Source organism: Elaeis guineensis, chromosome 3, assembly GCF_000442705.2.
Source record: "Elaeis guineensis isolate ETL-2024a chromosome 3, EG11, whole genome shotgun sequence".
Taxonomy (NCBI): domain Eukaryota; kingdom Viridiplantae; phylum Streptophyta; class Magnoliopsida; order Arecales; family Arecaceae; genus Elaeis; species Elaeis guineensis.
In genome coordinates, this window is record NC_025995.2 from 37445293 (window position 1) to 37459602 (window position 14310).

A 14310-nucleotide genomic window follows, 5' to 3' on the forward strand; every position below is an offset into this window, starting at 1 on the left:
CTGTTGAGCTTTAGCCGATAGATCTGCGCCCCTTGGCGGCCCTGCTCCACTTCCTACAATGGATCCCGCACTGCTCCACCACCCCTGACAGGCCACAGTAACGATCGCAGCCCTGCTCCACTCTCTGCGGCGGACCCTGCGCGACCCCATTACTCTCTGACAGGCTGTATCAACGGCCATGATTCTGCTCCGCTCCCTACGGCAGGTGCTGCGTGACTCCACTACTTCATGGCAGGCCGCAATAACGGCCACGATCCTGCTCCACTCCTCGCAACTGATTCCATGTGGCGAGCTATGGCGATAGCCATGATTCTGCTCCACTACCCTTCACAATAAAGTCCCCCTAACTACGACGGCCCACTACCAGACGGTTACCAACGTCGCCATCAATCCGTTACCTCCTCCACCTATAAAAGGGGGACTCAGATACGTTATTCTATAAGCTCATTTCTTATCTCAAAACTCTGCTAAATTCTCTGTTCGAGCACTCCATTCTTGTTGAGGCAGAGAACTGACTTGAGCGTCGGAGGGTCTTGCCGGAGCAACCCCACCTCCGGTTTAGACTTCTTTTGCAGGTCCCGGCGGCGACCGCGACTTCCCCGACTCCAGCTCCTCCGGTGCAAGCAGATTTTTGCACCAACAATGCTCTTCTTCTCTTTTTTTTTTATCTGATTTATTTTCTTTTCTTTTCAGCTAGCACATGATATGTAGGTATTGAAAAGTGGATATCAAAAAATTATTGACTTTCGCCGAATGTGGATGGAGAAAGTCGCAGCTGCAAATGCCGAAAAAGCTGCAGCCACTGAACAACTTTGGGTGGTGACCGAGCGAGAGGTAAATTATCAAAAGGAGAACTCTCACATGAAGGCCGAACTGGAGTTGGCAAGAGTTGAGCTAGAATTGGTGAGAAGTGAATTGCAATCAGCTCGTACCAAGCTAGAATCCATTTAGCAGATTGTCAAATATCAGGAGTCTTGAATAAAGAAGAAGAAGAAGCATGAAATTAGTTGGCTCTGGAAAGATCGTGATAGTTGCGCTAAAGAGTTGGAGAAGGAAAAAAAAAGCATCGGGCCACCGAATCAAAATTGGCACTGGTCGAGGTAGAGTTGGCTTTCGCTAAGGAGGAAGCACAGTCTGTCAGAGATGCTCTAAGTCGGGCATGGGAGCAGGCCGTCGAGGATTACAAAGAATTGCAAGACTTCAAAAATGAAATCCACAAGGGTGGCTACTCTTCTTATTGTGTCAGCTATGAAGACGGCAAGGATGCGGTCGGCAAGTTATACCCAGACTTCGATCTGAGCAGCATCGCCACCCCTAGTTCGAAAGAAGAAACTATCAAGGAAATAGTGCCAACTGAAAAAGTTGCACCGGCTGCACCAGAGTCTATTCCTACTACTGAAGAAGCCATATCAAAGTCGGCTACTACTGAAGGCCATAAGATTGATGTTGCGACGACTGCTGACGCAACCACGAAAGAGGCTGACTGGTGATCAGTATATATAAAAAATTTTTCTTTCTTCATAGTTGGATAATAATCTAACTCAATTTGTAATCAGATTTTTGGTCCAATTTTGTAATCCTTTCATTTATGAATGAAAAGATAAATTTTTTTAAGTATCGACTTCCTTTCTAATCTTGATGTACATTGTTGTCAATATTACTGAGTACTAGTCGGATAAGCAAATGCCAACTGATTATCGAAGTTGTAGAATTCATTTGTTAGTCATTTATTAGCCAAGTGAATTGTTGGTAAAAATTTTTTCAAGTGTTGTCAAATGTTTACTGACTAAACTTTTGAGATAAATTAGATTTCTTTTTAAAAATATTTGATAGACGGTGTTAGCCGAATATCCTTCGACTGATTGAAGTCAAGTCAGTTTATTATTTTATTCAACCATAATTGAATCGGTATACTATTTCCTTAGCCATAGCTAAGTTGGCATGAGTAGTTGTTCGACTTAAGTCAATTTTTGAAGTTGCCCGATCAAGATATGGTTGGTATATATTAGTCGATTATTTATCAATCTGATATTATTTTTGTAGATAATCGAACATTTGAAAAAGATTCTGAATCCGATTGTTCTATTTTAAATGTGTTGCATTTGTGAACAACTTTACTAATAATATATTTTTAAATTATCAATATTCCAAGTCTGAAGAATAGCCATTCCATCAAAAGTTTCTAGTCGGTATGCACTTGAATGGAGCATTTTGGTCACCTTATAGGGTCCTTTCCAGTTTGGAGATAATTTTTCCTAGTCCAAAGGTCTTGAAATTTCTGCCTTTCTCAAGACTAAGTCTCCTAGATGAAAAATCTTTGATTTGACCTTTGCATTATAGTACAGAGTTACTCTCTGTCCATATGCTGCCATCCGAATTTAAGTTTGTTGTCGAACTTCTGGGAGCAAGTCTAGGTCGACTCTTCGACATTCAGAATTACTTGGCTCGGCATACTATCCGACCCTTATCGATGGCAATCCAATCTCCAGTGGGATCACTACTTCTGTCCTATAGGCCAAGTTGAATGATGATTCTCTTATTGGTATACGAGGAGTTGTCTGATATGCCCATAAAATTGGATATAATTCTTTCACTCAGAAGCCTTTAGTTCATTCAATCTGATTTTGAGACCATGTAGAATCATTCGGTTTATCACTTCTACTTCACCATTAGATTGTGGATGACCAACTGAAGTAAGTTTGTGCGTAATATAAAATTTTGCATAAAATTCTTTAAAATTCTGATTGTCAAATTATCAACCATTGTTGGTGATGATAGTGAAGAAAAAATGGATAGTTCAAAGCATGTATTTTTAAAATTTTATAATAAAAAATAAAATATTAAATACTTTAGATCTTCTAAACATATTTTGGATCAGATCTAAACTATCAATTAAGAATCTATAATATAAAAAATTTATATATAAAATCTGATATAAAATAAAAAACTATATCAATCACATCGATGCCCTGAATCTGTCTAACTTTTAGATCACATTAGTTGAGTTCAGAACTCATCACCTTGTTATAGGTCGATAATTTTTACTGCTGGTAGATGTGGTATGAAGCTTTCATTGATGTCGAGCAGCTGCATAGGTTGTTCGGTCTCTACAGATTGTCCACTTGAAGCCCTGATTGGATCTTCCTTCGTGGAAGAGCTAGCTTGCATTGAAGGCTCTAGATAGCTGATCCAAGCTTCTTTCTTCAGATCTCATGGACTCTTCTAGATCAGAAGATGAAGCTTTACAAGGAGGTGATGGTATGGAAGATTGAACAAGACTCACTCTTATATTTTTCTTCTCACAAAATCTAGAGTTGAAAACCTAGACCCTACACCTCACGCCCGAGAGGAAGAACACTTCCTCTGTTTCTCACGCACGAAAGCCAACCCACTCTCAACTTTTCATGCCCCAACTCTCTAGTTTCTCACACCAAAAATTACTTCTAATCTCATACAAAACTGATCCCTTCTTAAGGGTGACATCCCATGGAAGATAAGGATAAGGAAAAGGTAGTTTCAGTTCAATTTCAAACATTGGTTGATCCTTATCACCCATTCAAATCAAATTAGAATTAAATTTTAAACCAAACTTTATTTTTATCTTATAAAATCAGAGAAGGTTCAACCAATATTAGATTGATATAAAAAATCTCATGCAAAAATACTTTATGCGTGGAGAAAGGTGTGGTGTGAAGAGAAGAGTCCAACTCAATTTGGACTCTAGATTTTCATTCAAATTCAAACCCATTTGAACTCAAATTTAAACCAACCAATTTTTAATTCAAAAAAATTAGATGTGAATGTGAAAAATCTTCTAGGTATAAAAATAATTCATATAAAAAAATTTCTCGCATGAAAAATAAGAGGATGCAAGGGATTTGAATTCAAATTATTTTCTTATTCAATTAGATTCTTAACTCGACCAAATTAGGTTAGACCCAACTAGATTACTAAACTTAATCTAATTATGTAGTAAATAATCTCAATTAAATCTTAATCAAATCAAAAATTAATCGAGCTTAAGTTCTGATCAAATCAAAAATTGAACACTCTTAGTGATTAGGTCATCTCATAACCTAATCGGATCAAACCAAATTAAATCTAATTCAATTAAATTTGATCCAAACCTCAATGCTTAATTAAATTGAGTTAATTAGTAATCTTTTTACTAATTAATCCTCTTATAATTCATCAATAATTAGTAAATTAATTTATTTCAACTTTTGTACAAGATTAATCATCAATCGAATTGACTGTTTTATCCTAGAATGATTCTTAATCATCGATCAGCCATATGATCTGTCAGAAATTTTTTTTGAGTGTGACCCTATAGGTTTGAACCTAAGCTAATATTATAGAAATAATCTTTCTATACCAATCAAAGTGATCATGTAGCAATGATACCCGACATCCGGATAGGTCGAAAGATTGTGAAGCATCATTCAAGAACCTATTGGCATATGGTTGCCGTATAATTCATTTCTTTAACCCAAACACTTAAGATAACCTAGGGTTTAACTATCAACTCTGATATGGTCATCCATATTGTATTTTAATTTTTAAAATTCATCACATGGATTATCCCGATCGATGTTTTACTAAATTGAAACACACTGATACATTGATTTTTATTTATTCAGAGAGGTCAATTCCATCTTGACTCACACACTGACTTCTCAAGTACTTGACTGTGCCCAAAAACTTTTCATCACTGAATTAAAAATTCAGATAGTCTGATATCAAAGCATAGTGAGTTACTTGTAAGTCATCGTGGTGATCTCAGATTAGAGGGACATTTATATCTATATCCTTCGCAAACTACTCTTGACAACAGAGTGCTCAGCAGTTGGTCACATTCAGTGAGATGTACTCCTACATCTCATTTGCATGCCATACCAATATCTCCACACTCCTTGGTTAAGAGAACAACCAACGTACATGGCATACAACGATCTATACTTGATATAGCTATCATCCTAATAATAGTATATTATTTGATTGTGAACTTAAAGTTTAAAGACTAAACGATATATCCTCCTATATCGAATCAAATTATCCTAAGGACTTCATCACATAACAGAAGTTCAAAATAAGATGTACACAGTAATGAGAAAATTAAATAATATTTATTAATTCAATAATTTATATATAATTATAATAATAAGCGCAATCGTCTATAGACTAATGATTGGCTTTGGGATATAATTTCTAATAACTCCCACTTGGACAAAGGTCAATTGGTATAGTATCGTATACCCATATTTGATTTATAGTCTTCAAACTCCTTGACATCGAGGTCTTTAGTAAATAGGTTGGTCAGATTCTCCTTTCTGTCGATCTTCTGAAGCTTGACGTCACCTCGATCCATGATCTTCTGAACTAGATGGTAGTGGATTTGAATTCCCAAGTAGGAGCTTGGGAGTGGATATAGGTGCAAGGTTGGCACCGAATCACTATAAATCTTCTTGTTTGTGTTGTGCTTACTTGCTCTCCTTTTAAATTTCTTTATCCTCTTACATTCTTGCATCAAACTTCTACACCTTACATAAATTATACTCTCCATACTTATCTTGCTCATTGTTAAATAATCTTCATAGTTGTAAGATAAGTTTAAATTTTTAAAAACCCAATTCACCCCCCTCTTGGGTTGCATAGCTGGGCAACAAGTGGTATCAGAGCCCGGTACTCTAGCCCTACTTTGATTTAACCATCAAAGAGCTAAAGATCTATGGCAACTCAAGTTGGCACTTCTCTAGCCGAGGGGCAATCCACAAACTGACCTCCACTTTTTAATGGGTCAAACTATACCTATTGAAAAGCTTGGATGAAAATCTTTATTCAAGCTCTTGACTATGATATGTGGAGTATCATAGTAAACGGACCACAAAAACCCACTAAAATAATTGATGGTGTGGAATCAACCAAACCTAAAAAAGAATGGGATGAGGTTGATAAGAAAATAGCTCAACTAAATGCTAAAGTCATGAATATTTTATATTATGCTCTATATGCTAATAAATTCAATCGTATTTCAATATGCATGTCTGCTAAGAAAATATGGGATAGATTAGAAGTAACTCATGAAGGAACTAATCAAATGAAGGAATCTAAAATTAACATGCTCGTACATAAATATGAACTTTTTAAAATAGAGCATGATGAATCTATAACTGAAATGTTTACTCATTTTACTGATATTATAAATGATCTAAAAGGTCTTGGTAAGTCTTATTCTAACAGTGATCTCGTGAGAAAGATTCTTAGGTCCTTACCAAGAACTTGGGAAGCCAAAGTGACCGCTATCCAAGAAACCAAAGATCTGAACATCCTACCCTTAGAAGAGCTTCTAGGATCACTGATGACACATAAGCTTAGCATGAAACAACATCAAGAAGAAGAAGTCAAAAAGAAGAGGACAATCACCCTCAAATCCATGACTAAACTTGATGAAGAAACTGATGATACGAAAATGAAGAGCAGGATGAAGAAATGGCTCTCATTACTAAAAGGTTTAAGAAGTTTTTAAAAAAAAAAAACAAAGAATGAGGAAGAGGCCACCCACAAAAGGAGAACTTAGCAAAGAAAAGGATAAAGACCAACCCCTTATTTGCTACGAATACAAGAAATCGGGACACTTTAAGTCTGAATGCCCACAACTGAAGAAGGGTCCCAGAAGTACAAGAAGAAGGCCATGATGGCTACTTGGAGTGGAAGTGATGAGTCAAGCTCCGAAGAAGAAGACTCAAATGAACAAGCCAACTTGTGCCTTATGGCTCATGAAAATGAGGTAAATTCTGCAACTCCCATTGACTTTACCTTTGAAGAACTTCATGAAGCTTTTTATGATTTAATTGATGAACTAAAGAAGCTAGGGGTAAAGAACAAGAGTTAAAATCAAAGAATAAATCTTTACTAAAACAAAATGAGAGCATTTCAAGTGAAAAATCTATCCTGTTTCAGAAAAATCTGAATTTAAGAAATGAAATTGTCAAGCTAAAACCAATAGTTGAAAAATTCATCTTAAGTTCTAATAAACTTAATATGATTCTTGAAAATCAAAAGACTGTTTATGATAAGGGTGGTCTTGGTTACAACCCCTTAAAGAAATAAAAGTTTCTAAAAAATATCTATATAAACTCTTCAAATAATAAGTTCTCAAACATTACTTGCTTCAAATGTGGTAGAATAGGTCACAAGTCATACACTTGTCTCTCTAACAAATCCATGAATTCTAATGCAAAAAAAATATGGGTTCCAAAAGGAACCATTGTGACTAACCAAAAAGGACCCAAGAAAGCTTGGGTACCTAAAGTAAAAACTTGACTTTTGCTTGCAGATGTGTCTAGCATCTCAAAGAGCAAATCGAAAATGATATCTTGATAGCAGATGCTCGAGATACATGACTGGTGATGAATTCCAATTCATCATACTTGATGCTAAAATTGGAGGGATGGTCACCTTTGGAGACAATAGCAAAGGGAAGATCATCGGTATAGGTAACATTGGTATCACTTCCTCCAATTATATTAAAAATATTTTATTAGTAGATAGTTTAAAATATAATTTATTAAGCATCAGTCAATTTTGTGATAAAGGATATAAAGTTATTTTTAAATCTTCTGTTTGTATTGTAACTAGTCCTATTAATGAAGGTATTAAATTTATTGGGCATAGATATGATAATATTTATATGGTAGATTTGAATGATCTATCCAAAATAAACATGCAATGCCTAGTATCCTTGAATGCCAAGATTAATGAGATTAGTTGGCTTTGGCATCGTAGGCTTACACATATTAGCATGCATTCACTTTCAAAATTTATTAAGAAGGAATTGGTTATTGGTTTATCCAAATTGAATTTTGAAAAGGATAGAATTTGTGATGCATGCCAACTAGGTAAACAAATAAGAGTTTCATTCAAATCTAAAAATATTGTTTAACTTCTAGGCCATTAGAACTATTGCACATAGATTTATTTGGACCTACTAGAACTACTAGTCTAGGAGAAAAATGATATAGTTTTATAATTATTGATGATTTCTCTCATTTTACATGAGTTTTTTTTTGGCACACAAGGATGAAACTTTTCAAATTTTCTCTAAATTTTATCGAAAAGTCACAAATGAGAAAGATTTTTCAATTCAAAATATTCGAAGTGATCATAGAATCAAATTTAAAAATCAAGATTTTGAAAAGTTCTATGATGAAAAAGGAATAGGTCACAACTTTTCGGCACCTAGGACATCCCAACAAAATGGGGTAGTAGAAAGAAAAAATAGAACTCTTGAAGAAATGGCCCATACCATGCTATGTGAAAGCAACCTTCCAAGATACTTTTGGGCGGAAGCAATTAACACGGCATGTTACATATTAAATCATGCTTTAATTAGATAAATTTTGAAGAAAACTCCCTATGAGCTTTGGAAAGGAAGAAAACCAAACATTGCATATTTTCATATTTTTGGTTGCCGATGTTTTGTGTTAAATAATGGTAAAGAAAGACTAGAAAAATTTGATGCAAAATTCGATGAAGTGATTTTTCTTGGTTACTCCTCTTCTAGTAAAGCCTTTAGAGTTTTCAACAAAAGAACCTTAGTAGTAGAAGAGTCAATACATGTTGTCTTTGATGAAACTAACGATCTTCCTTCAAGGAAGAATGAAGGTTTTGATGATACAGATCCTCTTATAGAAGGGATAAAGGAGATCACTCTAAAAGATTCAACAATTCAAGATGATGAAGAATATGAAGACAAACAGGATGAGGAAGGTGAAGAACAATAAGAACAACCTCAAGATATAAATAATCTATCCAAAAAATGGAGGTATGATCACAATCACCCCAAAAAACTAATCATTGGTGATCCCACACATGGTGTAAGAACTTGTTCTTCACTTAAAGATGCATTCAATCATTTTGCTTTTGTCTCTCATCTTAAACCTAAAACTATAGACGAAGCTGAAAAAGATTATAATTAGATTAATGCAATGCAAGAAGAACTTAATCAATTTGAAAGAAATAATATATGGACCTTAGTATCAAGACCTAAAAATTATTCAATAATTAGCACAAAATAGATATATAGGAATAAATTGGATAAACATGGAAATGTAATAAGAAATAAAGCAAGATTGGTTGCAAAAGGTTATAATCAAAAAGAAGGAATTGATTTTGATGAGACTTTTGCACCTTTTGCTAGATTAGAGGCAATTAGACTTCTACTTGCATATACTTGCATTATAAAATTTAAATTATTCCAAATGGATGTCAAAAGTATTTTTTTAAATGGATATATTGCTGAAGAAGTTTATGTAGAACAACCTCCAGGTTTTAAAAATTATGCTTTTTCTAATCATATTTTTAAATTAAATAAAGCTCTATATGGTTTGAAACAAGCACCCAGGGCTTGGTATGAAAGGCTAAGCAAATATCTACTTAATAATGGTTTTTCAAGAAAAAATATAGACACAACCCTTTTCATTAAAAGAAATCAAGATGATATATTAGTTATACAAATATATATTGATGACATTATTTTTGGGTCTACTAATGAAACTCTTTGTCAAGATTTTGGAAAGCTCATGCAGGGGGAGTTCGAGATGAGCATGATGGGAGAACTTACATTCTTCCTCGAACTCCAAAGCAAATAAACAAAGGAAGGAATCTCCATTATGCAAAGCAAGTACACAAGAGAATTACTCAAAAGATTTGGAATGGAGAACTCCAAAGCGATTGGCACACCCATGAGCCCATCATGTAAGCTTGACAAGGATGAAGAAGGTAAAAGTGAAGACTTAAAATTTTATAGAGGCATGATTGGTTCTCTATTATATTTAACTGCTAGTAGACCTGATATTATGTTTAGTATTTGCCTTTGTGCTCGCTTTCAATCAAATCTAAAAGAATCACACTTGAATGCAGTTAAAAGAATCTCTAGATATTTAAATGGTACACAAACTCTAAGATTATGATATTCTCAGGACTCATTAATTGACTTAATAGGATATTCAAATATCGATTTTGCTGTATGTAGATTAGATAGAAAAAGTACTAGTGAAACTTGTCAATTTTTTAGAGTTAACCTAATCTCTTGGTTTAGCAAGAAACAAAATTCGATAGCACTGTCTACGGTCGAGGCTGAATACATTACAGCCAGAAGTTGTTGTGCTCAAATCTTATGGATTAAGCAACAACTCAAAGACTTTGGTATCAAACTTAATGAAAATCCCATAAGATGTGATAACACTAGTGCTATAAATCTCACTAAAAATCTAATTCAACATTCTAGATCAAAACATATTGAAATCAGACATCATTTCATAAGAGAACATGTCCAAAATAAAGACATAATTCTTGACTATGTTTGTACTGAAAAACAATTGGCTGACATCTTTACCAAGACCTTAAGTAAAGATAGATTTTATGAAATTAGGAGAGAACAAGGAATCCTTGATCCATATACTTAAGTGTCTCTCTGATTTCAAGGTATCACCAACAAAAATTCTTTTAGCTTAATTCTCATCTTTTCTTTTGAGCTCAAAAGCCCAAAATTATCATTCTCATAATCAATTTTTGGGTAAACATCCTTCTCCTAATGTTTCAATTTTTTTGAAATTGTTTCATCATTTTCTTGAATTTTTCTGTGCCATGAGTCAACCCTCAAGGTCGATCCTAAGGTAAACTTGTAATAATGACTAAATCCTTCAGGCGCTCTCTTTTTGTTGGAAATCTCTCCTTGAGCCGACCCAACTCTCCGCCTTCTTCCTTCCACCGAACCAAAAGTCTCCCTCTCTTCTTCCTCAAATCCAAGTTTTCTCTCAAGATCATTCTCCCACCATCTCTCACCCTCTAAATCGCCCTCTTGGAATCAAGTTCCTCCCCTTCTCCTTCTTCATTTGGAGCGATTTGAGCTTACCCTAAACTCTACTCGTCTTCTCCAAATCGGCACATCACTTCTCCAAAATCCTTATCTTTCCACTAAAAACCCTTCATCTCTCTCTCACATTTGCTCTCCTAAGTTCCGTGCTAGTCCTGTCTGTGCAAATGGCTCCCAAGGTGAAGCTTTCACAGAGAAAAAAAATCCGTTCACGGGTTGGAGGAAAGTGTGCGCCGAAAGAGACTAGCAATCGAGACCATTTCTACTTCAAACCCTGCTCCTGCTTCAGCTCCAGCTACAAACCAATCACCAATCAGCCCTAGTAAGGTACCCCTCTCTGATAGAAAAGTAGAGCCCGAAAAAAATATTGATTTCAGATTTTTTGAAAAAGAAGGATTCACTATCGGATCAAAGATCAAGGACCAAAGTTGGAAATTTTACTGCTCCTTGAAAGAAAATACATATGTTGATCTTGTCAGAGAGTTTTACCTAAACTTGGGGTACAGCAATGAAATAGTAAAATCCACAGTGAAGGGTGTAGACATTAGCCTAGATCCTGTGCTTTTGGGGGAGATACTTCACTTACCATGTGAGGGGTATACCAACATGGAGCTCCTAGTTAAAGAGGAAGGAATAAATGTTATCCTAGGGAGATTCTTCACTGGAAGTCTGAACAAATTAGAGGCAAAGATTCTTTCCATTGAGATGAGACTGCTACACCACATGGTAACCAAATTATTTTTTCCTAGAAGTGGTAGACATGATCTTGTTTCTGCTCGGGACATCTGTATTATGTATCATGTGTTTACACAAACCCCCCTGAACCTCCCTGCCTTGATGTTTGAGGCTATGAGAGAGACCTTGAACAGCTCTAAGGCACACTTGGCTTTTGGAATGGTTCTCACTTTAGTATTTAGGAGGTTCGAAGTTAGCTTTGAGGGAGAGACTGTAGCTAGGCTATCTCACTCCGACACTATCAACCGCCATACATTGCACCGTATGGGATTTTCTAAAACTGATGGTGGTTGGATAAAAGGTGTGGAAGAGAAAGCTGAGGATAGAGCAGAGGAGGAAGGACCATCCTCACCCCTCTGTGATCACAGAGTAGTATCATCAGATATTCAGTTTGTTTCTGACCACAAGGTGGCCCGTCAGAGTCTGCGAGGAGGCATACTTCAGTTCAGCAGCCGGACAGTAGAGCACATCCTTCAGAGCTCAGATTGACAGATAATCAGATTGAGATGATATCTGAATGAGTAGCCTCCATTCTATCACGACAGATTGGTACTTCAATTTTTGCACAGGGATCGACATCTCAGGATGTATCTGATCAGACACTGATCCCTCACATTTCCACCATTTTTCAGATGATTGCTGATCAGTCAGTACACATTAAGTAGCTTGAGGGTTGTATATTGAGACTGACTGACAGAGTACTTGACTTACAGGGGCAAGTGTTAGCTCTAGCCCATCCACAGCCGCATGAGAACGTCACTGAGGTCTCAGACCTATCTACGGAGGCGGCCAGACTGCGAGGAGTCTTAGAGAGTGGTTTTGACTTCCTGAGGAGAGAGATCAGGGGCTCTAGTGAACATGCTTCCACTCAGTTCAGTGCTCTGCTACAGTCTATTTTGAGAGCCTTGAATCTTCTGGACACCATCAGACTCTCACTCGTAGCTCAGTCCATAGCTTCTCAGCCTTCAGGATCTTCTCACCCCTCTTCTCGTGCTAGCACCTCTACTTGTGGCCGAGGCAGATGCGGTCGAGGTCGAGCTCGTGGACATGATCCTTCATCTCCTCACCCTATCTCTGATTCATCAGACTCCGATCCTTCCAGCCATGATATCTATTAGATCCAGTGTAGTCTATCCTTTCTTTTGTTTTTTGTCTAGGATCTATCTTATGGGCTATGTAATGTATTGACTGATTGACTCTTGGATAGTTTCTATCCATGAATTTTGTACTCTAAGTTGACTCATATGTATTGAAATACCTATGTATTCAGTCACTTTTTGAATATATATAGATACTTTGACCTTCAATGAATGTCTATGAATATGAATCGAATTGCTTTTAATTATGAGATATGAAAAATAACTTATATTTATTGTGAAATACTATAAATTGTAATATCTTCTAAATGAGCAAATTGGTATATCTTTTACGTTTGCTATATTAAGGGGGAGTAAAACAATAAGCAATAGAGAAATAAGCAATCAAAGAAGGGAGCTAAAGAAATAAAATTGATCCCATCATAAAAGGGGAATAGAGAAAATATGTCCTTAAAAAAAAGAGTAGAGAATCTTCCTTGTTGCTATCAAAAAGGGAGAGTAGAGAATAAAAAAAGTCAAAATTGAGCAATAAGCAATAAAGAATGAGAAATAAGTAAATTGTTAAGCAAATGGGCGCATGTGTCAAAGGATCAAAATCATCAATTTTTTTTTTCAAGTAAATGAACTTATAAGCAAATTTTAAATTTTTAGCAAATTTTAAATTTGTCTTCAAACTGCTTATGATGCATTTCGTTCAAATACTTGGCCATAATATTTAGGTGATGCATCTTCATAAATTTGAAATTCATGTTCAATACTTTATATATGCTTTTGCTCAAGTATTTTGTCATCATCAAAAAGAGAGAGATTATTGCTCCTTGAATTGATTTTGATGATTATAAATTATTTGAGGAGATTACTAATGATTTTGGCTTGGAAAAAGATTTATTATATTTCAGGGGCAAAATCATAATTTTATCAAGACCTGATTCGGAAGCCTCAAGAGCAAGAACAAAAGATGTGCAATTTATTGGAGGCAATTTCAACATTTTTGGAAGTATATTTTGTAAGAAAATTAGCTTTATATTTTTGAGTCGATCCCATGACTCGACTCATGGCTAGAAGGGCTGAACAGCACGCAAAATTTATTGACTGGCACACTTTGTGAGTCGACCCCATGGATCGACCCCTTGGCATGAGTCGACCTCTGCTGCTCTGCAGGCCAAAATTACAGAATAGTCATTTTTTGCTCTTTTTCACAGAGGTCGATCCCATGAGTTGACCCATGAGCGTGAATCAACCCTATGAGTGGATCCCTGTGACAGAAAATTTCTGCAATGATTAGTTTTTAACCCATTTCAATTGTATTTAATGCTCATTTAATGTTCTCTAACGGCTCTATTTCAGCCCAGATTACTCTCCACCATTATTTGAAGTTATATAAAGAGACTTAAAGGAGGGAATCAAATAAAAGAAAGTGATTTGAAAAAGGTTCTTCAAGCATTCATTTCAACCCTAAGCAAGAGCCCACCAAAAAGAGTTCAAGAAGCTTTTATTTCAAGTTTACCAACTCCTCAAGAGCTCATTTAAGTCTCCAACCACCTTCAGGAAATCAGAAAGAGCTTCTTTCTATTTGTGTAAAGTGTATTTAAAGCTTTATTC